The sequence below is a fragment of the Thamnophis elegans genome, chromosome 2, assembly GCF_009769535.1.
Source record: "Thamnophis elegans isolate rThaEle1 chromosome 2, rThaEle1.pri, whole genome shotgun sequence".
Taxonomy (NCBI): Eukaryota; Metazoa; Chordata; class Lepidosauria; order Squamata; family Colubridae; genus Thamnophis; species Thamnophis elegans.
Window position 1 is genome coordinate 20035728 of NC_045542.1, and position 22598 is coordinate 20058325.

General features: G+C 41.4%; 1 long non-coding RNA gene across 3 annotated transcripts in view; it reads right to left on the reverse strand.

Moving 5' to 3' along the window:
• Window positions 1-9750: 9750 nt before the first annotated feature.
• LOC116503654 overlaps window positions 9751-22598 on the reverse strand; it is a 37367-nt gene continuing 24519 nt past the window's right edge. For 2 of the 3 annotated variants that reach the window (XR_004254725.1, XR_004254724.1), the window contains one exon: window positions 17499-18426. This is a non-coding gene — a long non-coding RNA (uncharacterized LOC116503654). Of the gene's footprint in view, window positions 9919-17498; window positions 18427-22598 lie in introns of those variants that run through there. The other variant, XR_004254726.1, reaches the window with a different exon arrangement.

The window sequence follows — 22598 nt, forward strand, 5'->3', positions numbered from 1 at the left end:
GAGGTAATTATAGCACGTCTTTGAAGCAGAGAGATGAAAGATTAGTGTTTTTAACAATTTGTAAACTGCCTAGAGTCTCTGGGAGTCGGCTTTCATTTATATTTAATAAATTACATGGTTCATCGCAGAGTAAGCCAGATGTTTAGACTGGATTTGGCATTTTTATCCAATCATTGAGTCTTCCCAAAGACCTGGGATAGCAGATGGTGTTGTATAATGGTGATAAAGGTACCACCTTTAGATATTTGTAGTGATCGTCTTCATCCAAGCTCTGTTATTTCCACAGGGTATCTTGGTTCTTCAGTTTTCCCCTGTGTATTATAAGTGGGTAATGTACAGTTAGATTCACGGTCTAAGACTGGTGGAAAATTAATAATTCAAGTCTGAAGAAAAGACCTAAGAATTGTTAAGAGAGTATCTAAGAATACAGGCAGATCCAAGAGGGCAAGATGTGTGTGTGTGTGTGTGTGTGTGTGTGTGTGTCTGTCTGTCTGTCTGTCTGTCTGTTTTAAATTTAGGGCATTTAGTTGTTATAAATTCAGTATTTCCAGGTGTCAAGGAAATTCTTCAGGTATTGCTCCAAAGGCTCTAATCATAGTTGGTATAACAATGGATTTCTTTTCCCATAAGGATTCAATTTTGATCTGCAAGTCCCTATATTTCATATTTTTTTCCAATTGTTTTTTCCTCAATATTATCATCACCCAGAATAGCAACATCAATAAACCAGATTTTTTTTTGTATTTTCAATAACTGCCATATCTAGCATGCTATGTATATTTACCGGTATGCTTATTATGTTTCCCCTGTTTATTGTTGTTATCATTGAAACATAGTCAATCAGATGTTTAGGCTGGATTTGACATTTTTATCCACCCATCAAGTCGTTCCTAAGGACTCGAGATAGGCAGATGTGAGATAGGCAAATGTTGTTTGATATGAAAAGTATCATTTCAGGATGTAAGCTGTTCCGATTGCCTTTTGCAATTGACTGATGGTGATTTTGTCAATGCTAATGGTGTTCAAGTGATGCTCCAGTTGTTTAAGCATTGCACCCAGGGTGATTATTACCATTGGTTCTATCTTTATTTTTTCCCCATAGCCAGCCTGCCTGCCTGCCTGCCTACCTGCCTTCCCTCCCTCCCTCCCTCCTCCCTCCCTCCCTCCCATCCATCCATCCATCCATCCATCCATCCTTCCTTCCTTCCTTCCATCCATCCATCCATCCATCCATCCCTCTCTCACAAATTCTCTCATTAACCTACATTATTCATTACAATAAGCATGCTTACCATTGGCTGCCTATGGTAGCCTAGATCTGTTTATAAATTAGGGCATACTGCAGTGCAATCAGTATTAGTTCAGAGACACATCAGATATTATCTGCTAGTATGGTCTCTCTTTCCTTGATTCAGGATATACCGAACATCCTCAGGGATCTCACCTTATAGGCAGAGATGGGTTCCGGCTGCTGCTACTGCCGGTTCGTTCAGGGATGCGCAGTGCACATGAGCGTGCTTCGTGCACATGCACACTTGGTGCGCACTACACATGCATGTGCAGTACTTTAAAAATGTACAAAAAACAAGATGGTGGCACCTATGGCGCTGCCGAGAGAACCGGTTCAGGGGCGTGGCAGGCTGAGTTACTGCCTACTTGGTCGAACCAGTTGGAACCAGTAGGAATCCACCTCTGCTTATAGAGTTTAATGGATATTCTCTTTTTTGTTCCTGTTTAGATCCCACTCCTTTTCTGGACTATGGAAGGAGTCCTGCCAAATTTTAACTTATTCTTATATTATTCTAGCTCATTTTTTAAGAGTTTGCTTGGATGCTAATTTGGTGTTGAGTATTTTTGTTCTTGGTTTATCCATTTTTTCACTTGGCGGTCAAGAAATTCATGCTAAGACTTTAGTTTGCTTTTCCAGGGATTCATGTGGCATTTCCCTATGTCTCCCAGCTCTTTGAATCTTCCCATAATGTAGCCAGTATATTCACCTCCAACCACTTTCCTTAATCTGGCACAAAGATAAGGGTGATCTACATATTTTTTATACCCAAAGTTGTGTCTACATTCCATATATCCCCAGACATTATTTTACCTGTTTTCTTTTCTAGTTCTACCAGCCAATTGGATTCTACGCTACATTGCCTAGATGTCAGACATAGTCTGGCATTTTAAGTTATGAGAACTATTTTTTTTCCCAATTGGCTGCTTGCGCATTATTCTGAATGAGGAGTTCGCCTTCTTCCCACTTCCCAATATATTGTCTGGTTTACCAGCTGATTGGCTTACAGTATTGGTCCTTGATGATGTTAAAGGCACTTCTGCTAAATTAAAAAAAAAATTGTTTACTCTGGTGTCTCTCTTAAGAATTTCCACTTTAAAATATCTGCAGATTTACAATGTGGACTATCCCATCTTCTCAATGTCAGGTCCAGAGCAGGTGGCTCTTTTGATAAGAGGATTCTATTTTCTGATTCCCAACCTTTTACCTTATGATAAACTTGCTATTCTCTAAGGACATTATGCCCAGAGACCATGAAGAATAACAGAACATTTTATATCTGTAACTGGATTATTCACACGATTCTCCCTACTTCACCTTTCTGATGTGAGGTCATTGCTTTATTTCCCAGGCAAAAGCAAAACAAAACAAAAACTGGAGAGATTTTGATGGGCTGGTGCTATAAAGGAACTTGAAGAGGTGGCTGTTGCCGATTTAGCTCACCTAAAATATATTTGAGAATGTTGGTCTGCACAGGCCCAAATCTGTCAACTTAAATGCTCAGATGACAACTGAACAGCCTTAGTTGCAGGTAAACAACTTGCTGTATACATGGCTGGGTTCATATATTGCCCTAAACTATACTTAGCACATATTTTATTTAGGCTCAACATGTCATTTGAATCTGTTCACTACATTTTGTGAACCACGATTTATTCAATGTGTGAATGCAGATAATTAAGGCTAATTTAACAACTGAAGCAAATTTTGGATAAGTGAAACCAGCCAGGGTAGAACTGGTGGTTATGTAACATGTTAGGATTCATTTCATCATAAGTGCAAGATTTATGGATGAAATTGATTTAATGATAATGGATTTGTGCCCAAAATACTATGGGGATATTGTACTTTATTTGTTGTTGTTCAGTCCCTAAGTTGTGCCTAATCCTTCACAACGCCATGGATCACAGCACGCCAGGCCTCCCTGTATTTCATTAAAGGCGTTGAAATGTCTTTTGGGGAAATTTCGGCTGACTTCACGAACTGCACTAAGTCAAAACGTGCTCTGTTCATTTTTGGCTTAAGGTGTGCTATGGACTTAGTCTGTTGTGGCTTATAGAACAAACCATAGAATTCAGAATGAACTACATCTTCTTGTCCCTTTCTGGAATTACGGTAGAACTATTGCAGGCCTTCCCCTGGAAACAAAAAGAATAAGTGCTTGAACTTATGGAGTAAACCTATCATTTTAGAGAGCCAATCACCCATAAAAGCATTGTAACTATTAGAGAAAGCTCAAGTCGGTAAGCATAGCATTTCTGTTCTGACTTCCTGCCATGGAATGTCTTCATATATAGAGATGTTGTTTGGAATTAGAATAATGGACAGAGTTCCTTTAAGAAGAAACATGAAGAATGTTTGGTTCATGTTTTTGTGTAGGATATTTTTTTCTTAAGAGTCACTAGGGTGTAGTGAAGGCATCAGGCTAGAAATTTGGTGTGTGTCAGTTCTAGTCCTGCCTTAGGCATAAAATCAGCTGGATGATCTTTGGACAGTCACTTTCTCCCAGTCTTTGGAAGAGCAAACCACTTCTGAAAAAACTTGCCAAGAAAACTGTAGAGACTTCTCCAGGTAATCTCTGAGAATCAAACACAATTGAATGGGATTGAAAAAAAAACTTTTGCAACTAACTTTGCTCACGGAAGCATTTCCTTTATTACTTTAGCAATAGCAATCCCTCTATAACCCAGCTTTCCCAAGCTTCGTATGTGGATGCAGTGAACTGCAACTCCCAGAATTCCCCAACTAACATAGCTAATAGGATAATGGGAGTTGAGATGGAATATAGCCAGTGAATATTACATTGGGAAAGACTATTGTATAACGACTCATTTATAAAATATATCTGGATATTTAGGTGATAAAACTGTCAGTAAACTAAATCAGGTGGGAAAAATCAGGAAGTCCAGGCAGTTCAAATGATTATAAAGGTTTAAGCTCTCTACAATAATCTGAATTACTAATGGTCAAAGCAAATAGGCAGTAGATCAGTGTCAATGGAATTCAAGGTGGGCTGGACTTAGATCTCTTGTGGGTATGAACGGATTCAAGACTGACGATGTGTTTGACCCCTCCCTTGGGCTCAGCCTGGTCATTTCCTACACTATGTCTGGGCTAAAAGGAAAATGGAGAAAGTTATTAAATTGATTTTTCACTGAGAGAATGAGACACGATGGCTCAGCCAATAAAGAGATTGAGCTTGTCAGCTGAAAAGCTGACCAAGCACCGTGTGATGGGTGAACTCCCGTTACTTGTTCCACTCCCATCAACATAATAGTTTGAAAGCATGCAAATGCAAGTAGATAAATAAGTACCACTTCAGTGGGATGTTATAGCAGTGTTCTGTGAACCTCGGTGTATAGCTATGCTGGCTACATGACCACAGCAATGTCTTCCTCAGCTAAAAAAAAATGAAGATGAGGATCACCCCTAGAGTCAGACATGACTGGACAGGAGAAACCTTTACCTTTATTGCTTGGAGATAAAAGTAGATAAAGGTTTGCTGAGTGGGGGAGAGAGAGCGTGTAAGAGAGAGAGAGAGAGAGAGAGAGAGAGAGAGAACGTAAGAGAGAGAGGAAAACAGAGAGTGTGTAAGAGAGAGAGAGGCAGACAGACAGAGGGAGCGTAAGAGAGAAAGAGAGTGTAAGAGAGAGGGAGCAGAGGGAGGGGGTAGAGAGAGAGAGAAAGGGAGAGGGGGAAGGAGGGAGGGGGAGAGAGAGAGAGAGAGAGAGAGAGAGAGAGAGAGAAAGCATACTTAGTTACCTCTTCCCTTCCCTGGAGCATTTTGATACCTCCCCCTCCCTCCTACTTAATGCAGGCAAGGCTGTCCCAGAATCCAAGTTTGGCCTCACCTCTGTCCCCTTGCCACCCACATCTGTGTAACACTGCTTGGTTCCCACACCAACTCTCACCTCTTCTTGGTGTCCCAGCCCTGCCTCACCTCTCCTCACAACACCTGTGGGCCTGTAAGAACACCACCTCTTGATAGGATGATGTGAATGCTGCATTGTTAGTCTTCCAAAAACAAGGGTGATGTTTGACATTTCTGGATTGGATCCAACAGAAATCCCGAGGGATGGTACAGGGAACATTGTGTGTTTCTGAGAGATACAGCTGAGATTCCAGAATGGAGTGAGATTTTATGCAGGACTCTTGGCCAGGGTAACATTTCAGGAAAGGGCAGGTGGTGGTGGTGGTGGTGGAAGAGGAGGAGGAGGAAATCCAGTCAAGTTGGTAAACTGGGCCATGGAAATGCACTTTGGCATAATTAATAGAAACAGTCATCACCCTTCTGCTTCTAGACCTGTACCTCCTGCTTCTGAACCTTCTTTTGGATGCATGCCCAAGGGAAAGGGGATGGTGCTCACCCACATACAATGTGTGAGCCTGCCCATATTCATGCCGGGCCAACCCACTCTGTGAAAACCCTTGTTTGACCCAATAGAAGCTTGGAACCTACCTTACCTGTCTTTTTGGTCTGTGTTCTCGCCTCCTGCCTGGCGTGAAAGAACTGCTGATGGAAGTTTAGTCTGGGATTCTACATTTCCGTGACTTTTGCTCTTATGATGCTTCACTTGGGACAATTGGAGCATCTGTTCCATCTCTAGAAAAAGCTGACTTCAAGCTGCATTCAAACCAACTTTCCTTCAGGCAGAGGAGCGAGAGAAGACATCAACTTGATCTTCAACTCAGAAGGCCAAATTCAAAAGGCAGATATCTATAAAAGTGAGAGCGTCTATCAGAAGGACTTTCTTGAAGGTGGTAAAAATGAAGATAGATATCTGTAGTTTTGGAAATAACGGGTAGGTGGGTAGGCTGAGGCGAATATCTGCATTTTCCAAACTAGGCAGAAGCAATATTGGTAGTTGATTTTCATTATGGAACTCTGTGATGTGGGAGAATTGAAATTCCCTTTGCTTTCTCACTAATCATAATTTCTTTTTGTTTTCAAATATACATTAAATGAGTTATGAGATGTAAACATTGTCTATTCCTCAGTTATTTTCATGTTTTAAAACTGTTTCTCCTCTTCCTTCCTTACCCCAGCTAAAAATCTAAATGTTGCCTGGCATGGGCCAAATTATATCCGATTTTGTCTTACGCAATGAGGAGTAAGAACAAGAGAGGCTAGGGGTTTTAGTAATTTTCATTTGCATAATTAATTTCCTTTATGGGAAACCTCTTGGGGCTAGTGGTTAACATATGAAGATGTTTGTATGCATTTGAAAGAAGTAGAGTTCTTCACAAACTACAGTTTCTGTTCCTTGTCATTTATTTTTGTGAGTGGGATTTCAGAATTGTCCTCTTGGATGTCACATGTTGTCTCCTGATGATGGATAGTTAAAAGGTTGTCTAGTTAGTACTTTTTAATGAGGAAAGTGGGTCTCCCTACATACCATATTTTTCAGACTACAAGATGCAGTGGTGTTTAAGACACACCAAGATTTTGAAGCGGTAAGAAAAAAAGTTTTTGTTCTCCTCGGCCCCCAGAAGCAGCCTGCAGGTTTCAGCAGGGCTGGGGGAAGGCAAAAACGACCCGGTTTTTTTGCAAAAATGGGGTGTTGGGGTGGGGCTTCCAGAGGCCAAAAATGTATTTGGTGTATAAGACACACCAAAATTTCCACATTTTCTTATGGGGGAAAAAGGTATGTCTTATAGTCTGAAAAATACGGTATATTCCAGACAACATTGGAGGAAGAGGCAGATTGTTCAATCCAAAGTGTTCACATCAATATTGGTCCTGAACACAGACATTCTTGGTTGTGGGTGGACCAGTTTACCATGACTTCCTATATCGATTGGGGAGAAATTTATATTGCAAGAAAAAATGGGGAGGATAATTCTGCCTCAACTCTCGTAGGTGCTACCCACTTTCTCAAAACTTCTATTGAATTTTAAGAAACTCGGAAGTTCTTTTTTTTAAATTTGATCTTATCATTCTCGTCTTTAGTGCTAATACTTTGAATGTAGCTGTAGAAAGTAATGATCTGATCATATCACTGAACTAGCTCTGAAAATCTGAGAAATGACCAGTGTGGTTTTGGGATTTCCAGATAGGTTTGATTAACTATTAATCCAGGGGTGGTGTCCGGCTAGTGGTGGGTTGCAGATGGTACACCCCGGTACAGGCATACCGGAGCCTGCCCGGAGCACCGGATACCATTCCGGTATGGTGCTCCGGAGGCTCCACCCACCCACCCGAGCTCCTTACCTATCTTTTAAGGCTTCTGCGCTTCCACGTATGGCGCATAGAGCGCCTGTGCGATGCTCCGCTGCGCAGCTGAAGCATTGTGAAGGCTCGCAGAGGTGATAAGACGCATGTGCACGCTGCACATGTCCATGTGGACGCTGCTGAGCCTGTTCCAACCAGTACGGTTGGAACAGGATCCAGAACCCACCAATGGTACCAGCAGAGACTACTGCCAGTTTGCTCAGGGATGCGCAGCACGCTGTACATGAGCAGTACAACTAAAATTGCTCTGTGCATGTGCAGAAGCAAAAAACAAGATGGTGGCGCCATAGGTGAACTGGTTCATGGGCATGACTGATCTGGGTCTCTGCTGGTTCCAGCAACCCAGGCCACCAAGCTACTACCGGTTCGGAGTTTTGAAAATTAAAGTTAAGCTGTTGATTGAAATAAAGGATGATTGTGAGGCAGAAAGAAAACGCAGGCGACGGAACTCAGGGATCTGAGAATAATAGTTTTCCAAGTGCTCCCAAAAAATATCTGTCCCAAACAATTGGCCCCACTATTCTTTCATATGCTAGTCCTGAGTCTCTGGGTGCTAATTCGAATTGTGCTCCTGTTTCCCATGTACTGTCAGCTTCTTCTCTTGGCTTGCCGTTCCTTGCAGATCACTCTTCATCAGAGCAGCTGGGGGCTTTTGTTTGTCTTCTGGGACAACCTTGACTAGAAAAGGAGAGGAAACGAAGAAGTCCTTTGGGAAACTCAGAAGCGTATGTTGAAAGTTACCCTCCCTTCCTAATGTAAGGGATGCGTGGAGGGGAGGACAAGGCTTGCTCAGACTTTCCTGCTTGGCTATTTGTAAGACAGGCCTCAGCTTGCTTAGCCATATTTAAAAAAAACAACAACGTGAGCTAATTCAGTCACGGAAAAATGGTTTGGGATCCCCCGCCTGCCTTCTTTCTGGTGGAAATACCTTAAACATAAGTGCAATATTCAGGCAGTAAATGGAGGCTTTGTTTGAGCCAGGAGGCCAAGGGGAAGGAGTGCTAAAGCTAAATTCCCCCACCCACCCCACTCCTCAAACTTATTTTTCCCCCTTCTCAAATAAAGTCTCTGAAATGTGAAAGCTCTATAAAAATGTGGTCTGAAAGATGGCAGCTGTGGGGTGGAGAGGCTGTGAAAATAGCACAGCAGGATTTTTAGTCCTAACTCCTAAGCAGCATCCATAAGTTCCTAGCACTCAGGAAGAGTTGGATCTGGAACTCATGGCCAGGTCATGATGACCAGAGCAATAAAAGTTCACAGGGAGTTCCATGTGCTAATTAAAAACTGCAATGACCCATCAGGTCAGGAAAGTGTGAGCTTCTGCCCTGCCTTCCTCTTAGATTACCGGTAGTCCTCAACTTACAACAGTTCATTTAGTGACTGTTCAAAGTTACAACGGCACTGAAAAAAGTGACTTACGACCATTTTTCACACTTATGACCGTTGCAGCATCCCCATGATCACATGATCAAGATTCAAATGCTTGGCGACTGGCTCATATTTATGACGGTTGCAGTGTCCCAGGATCATGGGATCCCCTTTTGCGACCTTCTCACAAGCAAGTCAATGGGGAAGCCAGATTCACTTAATAAGGGTGTTCCTAATTTAAAAATTGCAGTGTTTCAATTAACAAACGTGACAAGAAAAGTTGTAAAATGGGGCAAAACCCACTTAATAAATTTTTCACTTAGCAACAAAAATTTTGGGGTCATTTGTGGTTGTAAGTCGAGGACTACCTGTATTCGCTATGGACACGTGATCAGACTAGTGATAGGCCCGTAATTTATGTGGGATTCGGACTTTCAGGAATTCCTGTTTCTTTATGTTGACACTGATGGCGGATTCACAATTTGGCATAACGATATGTTGTGGCTTACAGTTGAAGGAGCAAGATGGCTTGTATTGTATGTTGTAAAAAAGAATGGTGCAGATTGAATCAGAAGAGTGGAGGTGCCATTTTAAAACTTCTGTATCTGACACGTTCAAAGTCTCCTTCAAGTCCCTGGATATTGACCAATCGATCGACATGGCACCCGCTGATCCACCACGTCTGCCAGACATCTGAGGACAGAAGAACAACCATAATACAAGAGAAGCGAGCACTCTGCAAAGCCAGAGCTGCAAATGCTGCAACAATGGTGCCCACACATGTCTGCCCGACATGGAGCAGAACATTTCATGCCCGTATAGGCCTTACCAGCCACCTGTAGACACATCGTGGCCAGCCCACAACCTGTTAGGTGTCAAGGTCCTCTTCGAACATGATGGATGAACATCATTAACATCATCTTCAGGATAGAAGCATGGGACAGCTCTTATTCATAGGCAGCTGGTAATACATTGGTAACTTCTGTGGAAGCCTATGCTTGGTGCATAAGAGCTGTGGGTCTTCAGCTATCTAAAGTTGAGATAAAGAAAAGATGTGAAAGAATGAATGCCTCTGATCCATTTGGCCCTAGTCTGCTTTGTACGTGACTCTTCAGAAGTTTAAAACTGAAAGGGTAAGAAGGACAGAGCTGTAGCAAGATGGATGGAGAAAACTAAGTGTGTAGAGCAGAAGGGAGAAAACTGTTCCTTCTGTAACTCTACAAACCGCTGAGACATCTTCAGACTCAAAAGATGTAAGCGTGGCATTTTGAAAGCCCATTTCAGATGCCAAATGAGCCTCAAGTCTCTGTTGCCAAAATCCTTATAGAGTTTTCAGTATGCCTTTTCTCAAAATTATTTTCTGGATCCCTCTCATCTTGTTGAGTGAAATGTGGTAGGTAGGTGATGATAATGAGATGTGGATGCTCTTCTCAATGTTTTTTCTGCCTTGAGTTGAGAGAGGAAGAAGACCTCAGTCTGATGACCCTACGGAGTTGACCAACACCAACTTTCTCAAGGGTCTGAACTGTACCCTCTGGAATGATTTTCCCTATGACTGAAATTAGGTAATACATGCAGACACTCCAGGCAGTAGAGTATATTGCCAAATGTCTATGGCTTCCCTTCTCCTTAATAGTAAATTCATTAGGTAGATGAAACATACAGTGATATGTGCAGATATAGAACAGATCAGGGGAAAGCTCAAATCTATTCATAACTATTAATAATAGCTCTGGGAATTCCATTAGTAGCTCCTTATAATTTTGGCAGAAGACAGGTAGCTCTATCCATATTTTAATAATAAAAAACATAAAAGGCATGGAAATTAGATGTTCCTCTTCATCCGTGCACTTGAATTAATCAAATCTAGCCAAACCTTTGTTATCCTCAAAGACTGGCATATAGTAGCAAGGCCTGGGTATTAGAAATTTAAAAAGTATAACAAAATAAAACTGAATTCTTGAATTAAGAAACTGACCCTTTTTCAGATTATGGGAGGCAGAACTGATGTTCTCTAGTATCTTCTTGTTAGGGCATTCACAATATTTGAAGTGCACTTCTTGGCTTTGATTTAATTTCTTTCTAAATCCAACTGAATTTGGGTGGAACGCTACATCATATATGTAGATAATGTAGTACCGATACTGTCATTAATAAAAAACTATTGGAAAGAGGGGCATTTTGAGCTACATCCATGCTATTTAAATCCATTTTAATAACATCAATAGCTTCCTCCCAAAAGTTATTGAGCATAGTCATTAAGTGGCATTTCTAAGATCTCCCAGCTGTCTCCTCAGAGATTTATCATTGCAGAATTTCTGGGGGAGGGGGTAAGGATTACACCAATAGCTATATTTGATTTTTGTTCCCCATTGGATCAACGGAAATGTCATAGTGAGCAAAAATTGATTCCTCTAGCGTTCATCACTAAATTAAATAAACCACTGCCAGTCTGATGCCCTCTAAATCTGTTATGCTGCCACGCCCAGAATTGCCAACCAGCATGGCCAGTAACCAACTCCTGGCTAGAAAATTTCAGAATTAGTCTGATGATTTCAGCTCTCAGAATCCTCAACAATTGGACATATTGGCTGGAGAATTCTGGATGTTGAAAACTGCATACAGTGGAAATTATAGGTTTTCAAAGTCGGGAAACATCAGGATACCTAGAGAGTGCCAGCTTTGGGAAGGTTAGGCTGGATGTTGAACACAGCATCACTCCACCTTCCCCCAAATTGACTAGTGCAGTGGGAAATCCGATTTGTCAGTTGTTGTTTGTCTACGGAGATCCTCAATCTTTTAGGTCATGATTGTCCCAAAGGTGCTTTTTCCAAAAGACAACTGGGTTTTCTTGGTGTTTTCTTTGAAAACATTTTGCTTCTCATCCACGAAGTTTCTTCAGACCTGAAGAAGCTCCTTGGATGAGAAGTGAAACATTTTCAAAGAAAACACCAAGAGTCCAGTTGAAAAAAGTACCTTTGGGATAGTGTTGCTATACTTCTACTTCATGTGCTGTGATGGTTTGGACAAAATGAGTCATGAGTAAGAATGTTTAGTGTAGACCAAGTAAAACAACTAACCATAAAATAAGGAATAGCAACAATTCCTCCAATGCACAGATGTCATGTTCAGAAGTCTACTGTTGCATTGTTGTTGTTGTTGTTGTTGTTGCTTTCTCACTGTTTCCTTGCTTGCAGCGAACCGGCGGTAGTGGTTTGTTGGCCTGGGTCGCAGAACCGGCAGCGACCCAGGCTGGCCGCGCCTCTGAACCGGTTCCTCGGTTGCCGCTGGCATTGCTGCCATGGTTTTTTTGTCCCTTTTTAATGTTCTGTGCATGTGCAGAAAGTTTTACAAGCAACTGTGCATGCATGCAGCAAACTGGCAGTAACGCCAGCAGCAACCTGATCCATACAATTAAAATATTTTATAGCAAAGAAAATCTCACATTAGATCCATTCATGGATGGCTCGTGATAGCAGGCATTCAGATTTTTAGACAGTCATCTTGCCCCAGTTCAGTCCTTGCTGTTCTGTCCTCTGAGCAAGCTGCAAAATGTGAAGAGGCACGCAGGGGGCTGATAACTTGTCTGTGCACTTGTACAAAATAGATAAATGAACCTCAAACTAATTTGAATATCCACTGGTTGTTTTTATGATCAAGAGTTATCCGTATTGTAAGCATAAAAGGGGGTACTTTACTGGTGAGTTCAATTTTTTTTAAACCTTAACACAGTTTGTGAGTTCAACTAAGATTGTACACACCTTTTTCATTCAGAGCAATTTGGTTTTCTCTGAAAGATATATAGCCTAATGTTTTCCCAGTCCATCTTCAGAAGCTCTTCATGCCTCCAGCTCTGCCAGATGGTCAATATATCCTATCAGGGGTCTGTAACCTTATTGAAGAAAGCACTGGGAGCCACAAAACCTGGGCGGGTGTGGCCAACTCAACATCACTCTCACTTGGTCACATGACTAACCCTAACCCCAGCCACGCCTACCAAGTTTTGTGGCTCCCGGTGTCTTCTGTGGGAAATGGGTCTCTCTATTTCTCTCCCTCCCTCCCTCCCTCCCTCACATTTCTGTTTTTCTCTCTTTTTCCTCTCCCCCACCTCCCTCTCCCTCCCCCTCTCTTTCTTTCCTTCCTTCCTTCCTTCCTTCCTTCCTTCCTTCCTTCCTTCCTTCCTTCCTTCCTTCCTTTCTTTCTTTCATCACCTCTGCAAATCAGATTTTTAAAAATCTTTTCTACCAAGATGAACTAAGTGAATAGAATTCCTCCAGTAAGAATTTTCACTGACATCCTTAAATCTTCCAAATTCCATGATCCCTACACTTTCTTCTGTTCTCATGCATTCTTTTGTTTCCCTTTGTATTCTATTTAAATTTATACTTTATTGTTTTTGTTCCTATTTAACCATAAGTGTAAAGTTGGGTCAACTCTGAATTTTCTTTCACATAGATGATGCAGACTTCAAGTTAGTCTTCTCTCGCTCCCTCGTGTTTTCAGGCAGCTTGCCAAATGAAACTATTTGGGAACCTCTAAACTGGCCAATGATGGGGTTGTATTTCCTTGGCCTTAACAAAGGCATTGCTCAATGGTGTGTTTGAAATATGCAATAGGTAGCTCTGACATTTATACAATAGTATTTTGCCCAGTGATCATATCAGGTAGAGAGGTCTTACATTTTTCCAAATATAAATGACTAAGCCACTCAGTACTTAGAAAGTGAAACCTCCCTAAGGTGTCACTGCAAGAGGAAACAAAGCAGAGTTAACACAGCAGGAAAGAAACCAATACTAAACAAAATTCTCAGGTGAGGAAATACCTTGTGCCTGAATCCTGTTTATTCATTGCAAGATTTCAATCTGTATTATTCACTATGTGATTCTCTTATTCCTTTCCATGTTCCTGTTTCGTTGGGGATTGCCTGTATCACCTGCCTGATAGATACCAGAATAATTGAGCTGTCTTTACTGTATAAATGAAGTGTTGTTGTTGTTTCTGAATCATTTCCACTTTCTATCTTTCTGAAATGATGCAATCATGCAGCATTTTATTTTATTTAGAGATTAGGACAGGTTAAGCTACGTCTTATCTCACGTTGCCTCTGTAATAATATTGGGTGTAGGTTAACTAAGCTGGTAGTGAGTTTGCCTGGGGGCATTTAGTGAACTCGGTAGTGATTTATATTTGGAATTGTTGCATATGTACCTAACAGTACATGAGGCACTGCCTCATACTCCAAAAGCAAAGGGGTGGGAGGAATAAACTGGGAAGAAATTTCAGTCAGTCTAAAGATATGGGGTAAACCCAAAAAAAAAGGTATCAAATGACTTTCTTTATTTTTTCCTTGAGGGCCAAACGAGCTGTGAGGTAAAGCGTCTACTGATGTTTGTTTAATTTTTCAGCATTGCAACCCTTCCATTGTGGGATGCTTCCACTCCACGCCATTAAACTCCACCCCACTCCACTTCTTTTCTCCTGCAAGAAAAACATGCGGCAGACCTAGTATCTTTTTCTTTATAGGCAGGAAAGTGGCTTTGCCATGTTTCTAATAGGAGTTATAAAATGAAGAGTTAAACCCTCATCCCCTGGTGGCTACTGCTGCTGCAGTCAGTTTTGGAGCCTTTGAAATTAAGGAAATAGCAACAGAAGAGGCGTACTCTACACCAGTGATGGCGAACCTTTTATTCACTGAATGCCCAAACTGCGTGTGCATGCACGCCAAAACTGAAAGGTGTGCACGTGAATGTGCATGAACATGCATGCGCATGCACAGACATGTGTGCATGCACAGCAGACACCCAAATACCAGCTGGCTGGCGGGTAGTGAGGCATCCCAACACCAGCATCACAGCAAGAGGTGAGATCTTTTTCTTTCCTGAGCTTCTGTTTCCCTGCAAACGATGACACATGAAAGAAACGCCACAGAGATCTGACCTGGGGCAACAGTGTGCGTGCCAGCAGTGAGGGCTCTGCGTGCCACCTCTGGCACCTGTACCATAGGTTTGCCATCATGGCTCCACACAGTATCTCCCTATAGGCCCTCTGGGTGCATCTCTACTGGAAAAACAACACAAACAATCAAACCAGAAGTCTACTTAAACACCAACATTTTTTTTGCATGAATGAATGCTATTAATTCTCACTCCCCTTCTTTTGCAACATTATGTCCATCCACCCATCCACCCATCCACCCATCCATCCATCCATCCATCCATCCATCCATCCATCCATCCATCCATCCATCCGCACTATTATATTTACAATGTTGAGGATATGTAAGGTAGATAGGTCTTGATAAACAAACACCATTGTTGGTTAATTTTTCTTCTTGTGTTTTCTGCTACCAGGGAAGCATGTACAGGATGTGGCAAAGCAGGTATTAGCTCAGAATTGGATGCCTAGATGTTGATCTCATTCTCAGCATCATGGATAGACAAGGTAGAGCCACCCAAATGTGGCTGATGCTCAACATCTATTTTAATGCTTTGTGGCAAGATGGATAAATAATGTGGCCAAACGGATGGAGTATTGGCCAGTATTTAGAGACCTACTGAACACTCATGGTACCTATCCCTGCTGTGCAAATATTTCATTGTGTGCTCTGTAACAAATCACTTTCCTTTAGCTTCAGTTTTCCATTTTGATAAGACTTGAGGCTCAAATTCATTTCTCGGCTGATCATGGTATAAACAAGCTCCATTAGTGGTTTCACTCTTCTGACATAATATTAGTCATAGACACCATCTAGTTTGTTTCATCATTGATGTGGCTGATGATGTAACCAGAGCCTAGGAGGTTCTTCCCAGCTTCTATTGGCTGGTTGAGGCTGCTGTGGTGATGCCTCTTCCCTTAATCTGTGGGACTCTGTTCTCCTCGTCATTTTGGCTTCAGCTACAGGAGAGGCTGAATACCTGGAGTCCACAGGGGCATCTTCATGCCTAATACATGATTGGTGCTTTCCATAATAAATGTCCTACCCTGGGGTCTTGCAAAAACAAGAACATTCTTTTGAAAGAGCACCAAATCTATATTTTTTAAAAAGAACTCTTTCTTCTATGTATGTATTTATCATACATTACTTATACCCAATATCCTTTGACACACTAGGTGGGCCTACACCAGTGCTAATAGTGTTGTAACAATGTTGATTTCAAGTGGGAAAGAGAGCTGGTTATGCCAGTTGTCTGTTGTTGGTCCTAACCCATTAGATACGTTATAGGTTTTCTTAAGATATATTAGTTGGAAAAAGTTCAGACGAAATCACTCAGAATGTTTGGTTTCTGTTTCAAATCCAAAACCAAAATTTTAGTTTATATTTGAGTGGGTTTGCCACTTCTCTGCTTTCTCTCTTTCTGTCCGAATTATTTCAAACAAATAGCTTTGGGGCGGGGGGTAGTGTTTCAACCCTCCATTTTCCCTTTCTTTCTTTCCTTTTGCCAAAATCCAGATCTGTCTGTTAATATTATTTATACTGTCAAGATTCTTTACCTTTTCCAAGTTTTGATTTATGACTGTGGGTTAAATGAATCTTCTTATCGATCTTTCATCTCGTCTCCTGTACGGTCCTGTTCAGTGCTTTGGCTGGAAGCCAGCTTATGTGCAGCCATGTTACCATGCTGTCGCCCCTACTCCAATTTGGAGGGCAAATCTCCGACCTGTGAGGGACCTGTTCCCTCCCTCTGGGTTTGGTGAGATGCTGCCCCTTCTTTGCCCCCCTCCAGGAGGGTTCTGATCCAAAAAGGATCTTGGAATAGGTTTGTTAGGCATATGAGGCTCTTAAGAGATCACACACCCCAAGTCTGTCCGGCTGGAGAGCTTCCGGTTCTGCAGTTCCGTTATAGGTTTTCTGATGCTTCTTCTGACAATAGGTTTTTCAAAGGGCTGCCTCTACACCATTTTGCGTATTCTCCATCCTACTTCCAGGTGCTGCTGGCCATGAAATCAGAACTGGACTCCTCAGTCACTCATTGCCACCTATGCTATTCAATCATGGCACAGGTTAAGGATTGATGGATGCATTGATTGCATGCCATAAAGTTGTTGCTAACTTTTAGCTACCGTATATACTCAAGTATAAGCCGAGTTTTTCAGCCCACTTTTTGGGCTGAAAAAAGCCGCCTCGGCTTATACTCAAGTCAGTGAAAAATTTGCCCGAAATGGAGGAGAAAAAGGGGCGGGGCCATGCCGCTGGGTGACGCTCGTGAATGGCCCAGCGCCCCTGTGAGTTTTCCCTCCCTCTGTGTCAGTTTGCCGAGCAGCACGCACCGCACCATCCCCCCCTCCTCACGTTCTAATGTAATGCAGGGCTGTCTTACGATTCGCCTTCCTCCCCCTCCTGCCGCTCTGCAACGATGTCCCACCTCCTCCTTGTTATGGCAAGCAGCCACATAACGATGTCCCAGAGCTAGTTTACTGTTTTCTTTGAAATAAATATTCAAAAACATTATTGGTATCTATTTTTATTTTTGAAATTTACCGGTAGCTGCTGCATTTCCCACCCTAGGCTTATACTCGAGTCAATAACTTTTCCAGTTTTTTGTGGTAAAATTAGGTGCCTCGGCTTCTATTCGGGCCGGCCTATACTCGAGTATATACGGTAATCAGCTCAATAGATTTTCTCCATGAGGATCTGTCCCTAACCTGGTCCTTCAGCTTATCCAACAGCATCCCCATAGTCCTTGTAACTGAGTCTATCCATCTTAATTATTATTGTCCTCTTCTTTGCTTCCAACTTTCCCTGCGTTGATGCCTGATCATTTAGGCCTCGAATGAGAACTCTGAGTTGATTTGTTCGATGATCCTTTTTTTTTCCTTAGCCATCCAGGATATTTTCAAAAGTTTCCAATGTCAGTGTTCAAAAGCTCTATCTTATTCCTTCAAAGTTTACAAGTTAAGGATGGACCTCCCTTATTATCAATTGCTCCTTCCCACTTTAACCCACACCCATCTTCCCTGTCTGTATAGTATTGACTATTCATTTTGACTAGTTCCTCAACCAACTATTCTAATTCCCTGCACTTGATCATCTTTGTCCTACTGCATGTTATGAAAAAATAGTTAGTGGTTGATTTTTCCACTAATTTACCAGCCCTTACTTTGTCTTACACTAAAACTGTTGGGCTGCATTAAAATGCTGGCTTGATTACTCAGGCAGAACAAGGATTAACAATGAGTACAATGCAATACATACTTTTCTGCCGGCTTATGGATTGGAGGAAAGCACTTCAATGTGGCCTTCTGGCTGTGTCCTGTGTCTAATGTTGACTTACATCTCAGGGGATGTTTGGAAGGCAAACATGATAATAACTGGAGATCATATTCATGTAGGTCATCACTGTGTGTGGTGCAGGAGGTAACTGGATATTTTCTGGCAAAGTCTTGTTGTAACGTTCCATTGTAATTTTTGAGATCAAATTGGAAATAAAGGCCTGATTTCTGCTGTCTATGGACTTAGAGCCTTGCTCTCCGATGAATTCATAGAAATATAATTAGACATGCTTTCTTAGTGATGCTTTCAAGAAGTGTTGGAGCATGTCTGCAGAAAAAAAAACAAGAACAAAACCTATGTGTGCATATACACATGCAAACTCTTTTGTTCATTTTACAAAGCATTTTTAAGATAGAAATGTTGGAGGATTAGTTCAAGGTTTTTGAGTTCAGCGGAGTAAATTTTCAGCAGCAACCCGATTGTCTATATACCCATTTTTGAGCCATAAGAGTGTATTTATTAACCTGGTTCTTTTTCCAGGATATATCCCTGAAAAAATATGGTACATCAAAACTTAGCAGAAATGAATATTTTGTTAAAAAGCCCTTGGATCAGGGGTGAAATTCAGCAGGTTCTAACAAATTCTGGAGAACCGGTAGTGGATATTTTGAGTAGTTCAGAGAACCGACAAATACCACCTCTGGCTAGCCCCAGAGTGTGGTGGGAATGGAAATTTTGCAATATCCTTTTCCCAGGAGTGGGGAGGGAATGGAGATTTTGCAATATCCTTCCCAAGGAGTGGAGAGGGAATGGGTATCCTTCCCCTGCCACTCCCACTAAGCCACGCCCACAGAACCAGTAGTAAAAAACTTTGAATTTCACCAATGACTTGAATATTCCAGACAGTGTCTGTATTATGGGAACTGGAAACATACTGTGTATAGGCTAGGGAAATCTGGACCAACTTCCATCTGAATTTTATGAGATATTTTCAATATTTTTCTCTGGCATTTTAAAAACATAAAATAACCATGAATGCTGATAGCCGATGTCAACCTTCTTATCTACCGTATGTGTGATTTATGGGGATGCAGGCAAGTAGCATTTGAAAAATACAATGTTTTAAAACATTCAAAATGTTGACATGATTAATTCTACTGGTAAGTATCACTCTCCAATTCTTCTTCAGATTTAGAAAGGCATAGCCTTTAATTCGTGCAGGACTGATTGCTGGTTGTAATTTTTGCCAAGTGCAACATCCATAAGGGCAGTGGTGGGATTCAAAAGTGTTTACTACTGGTTCTATGGGCGTGGTGGGGCTTTGCGGGCGTGGCAGGGGAAGGTTATACTGCAAAATCTCCATTCCCTCCCTACTCCTGGGGGAAGGTTTCTGCTAAATTCCCATTCTCTCCCCACTCCACTAACCTGCTTTGCAGCTCGTTCTCATGTTCAGGGCAACAAAAGAAGATCAGCTGGGAGGCAGCGGGGACAGGGCCCGCCTATTTGCTGGCTCTCCAAACTACTCAAAATTTCCACTACCAGTTCTCCAGAAACCTGTCAGAACTGGCTGAATACCACTCTGAATAAGGGTTTTTTTTCCTGGGAAAATTACAATTCCTAAGTAGAAAATTGTGGGAATCTAAGATGCCTTGAGATTGATCAAGATGTAAATCATTGTGCACTTTGCATATCTGTCTGCATGAGAAACTCTTCTAAGGGCTTATATCTTCTACTTGATTACTCCATTGTCAGTATAGGCTGGTAGCCACTCCTGGAGGATATAAATAAGAGAATACTGTTTGCTGTTCTTCTTAGTGTTTGTCCCAGGATCTACATGTTTTTGCATTATGTCTTACTTAATTCACAGTTAAGTTTCAATGCATGATGTGACAAAGAGATTTTAAATTATTTTTTACTTGGCATGTTGCAGAGTTGCCAGTTAGGGTTGAGAGGGAGTGATTGGCCCAAGGTCACCCAACTGGCTTGTGGATCTAAGGGAAGATTTGAATCTGAACCTCACAACTGCTAACCTAGTACGTTAACCAATATTGGAATTTGGAATTGGAATTTATTGCATTTATATGCTGCCCTTTTCCCCGAAGGGGACTCAGGGCAGCTCACAATCCAAGTCAGGGAAGGGGGTACAGACAAGGGATAAAAAAGACGAACATAACAATATGCAATTTAAAAGCACACGACAACCATACCATTCGAGGGGGGGGGCAAAAGCTCTTTAGCCCCAGGCCTGTCGGAACAGCCAGGTTTTAAGGGCTTTGCGGAAGGCCTGGAGGGTGGTGAAGGTTCGAATCTCCACGGGGAGCTCGTTCCAGAGGGTCGGAGCAGCCACAGAGAAGGCTCTCCTCCGGGTAGTCGCCAGTCGGCATTGGCCGGCGGATGGAATTCGGAGGAGGCCTAATCTGTGGGATCTATACCATATACCATGAGTCTTATAGAGCATACATGCCCTCTATTAATCTCCCACTCTTTGTCAAAGTGACTTCATGGTGCACTTTTTGCTCCATTCCCAAAGTACCCTTTTCCATGTCATGTCATCGGAAATACTTCTATCTGTTTTGGATGGTGCGCTTCAATTTGTTGTAGACTAACACTAGCAGTTTATTTGGTACTTTGCAAACCAGGAATGCCCTTCAAGTAAGTCAGTATATGTCATTGATTTTAATGCCTTTTAAGAGTTAGTTCTATGATGAATGCTGCAGTAGTATAACGGTTATAAAACTTGTAGTTAGAAATTTGATTTTTTTAAAATTAATATTTTTCTTTCCCTGAGCTGCCTATTTTTGATCCAGCATTGAATTTTTTCATCCTTTTCTTCTAATCACCCACGTTATTTGAATTATATGTGAGCAAAAGAAGGAAAAGTACTTCCACTTTGTGAAATTGAAAAGATGTCGAAATAATGTTCTGCTAAGCTCAAATAAAAAAAAAAGCACAGAGAAAACCAGAAAGCTTTGTGAAAGAAATATAATAATTAAGAAATATTTGGCCGGGATTCGCCCTACCAACATTGATTTGTGAAGCAAAAATAATAACCGTCAGGCTATTATAGTATTTGCAATAAACTCTAAAAGACGTTGTGGTTGTGTCATCACTGGAGATTTTTAAGAAGAGGCTGGACAGTCATTTGCCTGATATGCTTGAGCAGGGGGTTGTACTAGAGGATCTGTAAGGTCTTTTCCAGCTATTTTCTGATTGACTGAAATCAGAAACAAACACAGCAGAAATAGAGGATTTTTAAAAGCTGCTTGTTGTTCCTACATTGATGTACATTTTGATGCCTTGTAAATACAAATTAGATTAAATTTTCTATAGAGAATTTAGATAATATATACACACAAACATTATACACACACACACACACACACACACACAATTAGACAGAACTGAAAAGAATTAGATGTTCAGCAAAGTGATGGTACAAGGGAAAATGTCTAGTTGTCTTGGCACATATTTTGCTCTATAACACCATCCGGACTCCAGAGGGAAGGAATTGAAACAATTTATGACTAGGATGTAAAGGATCTGCAGATAAATTCTCAGCCTTCCTTTTGACCTATATGGGTTAGGCTTCTAAGTCCAAACCTGAAGCTTTTTACATTTTGTAGACTTGAGAAGAGAGTCAAAGTTATAGCATTTGACAGAGTTGCAACTTGGGAAACCTTTTGTGTCCATGTACTTGCATGTACACATATAAAACCCACACTTAAGGATAAACTAACCTGGATTATGTCACCAAACAAGATAATGTCATACAATTTGTGTGGAATCGGTTAAGTCCAGAGAGACAAAAGAACATAGGTGATATGGCATTATCTGCTTAGTTAGGCTATGAGAGAATCCTACTGCAATAGTAACACAAAATTAATAGGTTACAGATTGCCTAAAAATCTAAAACAAACTTGTATTTTCAGATACATTAATAATCACTTCGAAATCTTCTTTAGTAATGCTGTATGTACACGCAGCCCTTGACTTATAACCAGAATTGGGACCAAAATTTCCATCACTAAGCAAGGTAGTTGTTAAGTGAGTCATACCTGATTTCATGAACTTTTAATACCAACGTTAAGTGAATCACGTGGTCATTAAACAAATCCAGCTTCCTCCACTGATTCTTCTTGTTGGAAGTTGGCTGGGAAAGTGATTGCATACAACTATCATAAATATCATCCGCTTGAATTTTGACCATAGGGATGCTGCAATAGTCATAAGTGTGAGGACTGGTCATGAGTGTCCTTTTTTAGAGTGTCCTTAGAGAGCCAAGGTGGCGCAGTGGTTAAATGCAGCACTGCAGGCTACTTCAGTTGACTGCAGTTCTGCAGTTTGGCTGTTCAAATCTCACGGGCTCAGGGTTAACTCAGCCTTCCATCCTTCCAAGGTGGGTAAAATGAGGACCCGGATTGTTGGGGGCAATAGGCTGACTCTGTAAAACACTTAGAGAGGGCTGAAAGCCCTATGAAGCGGTATATAAGTCTAACTGC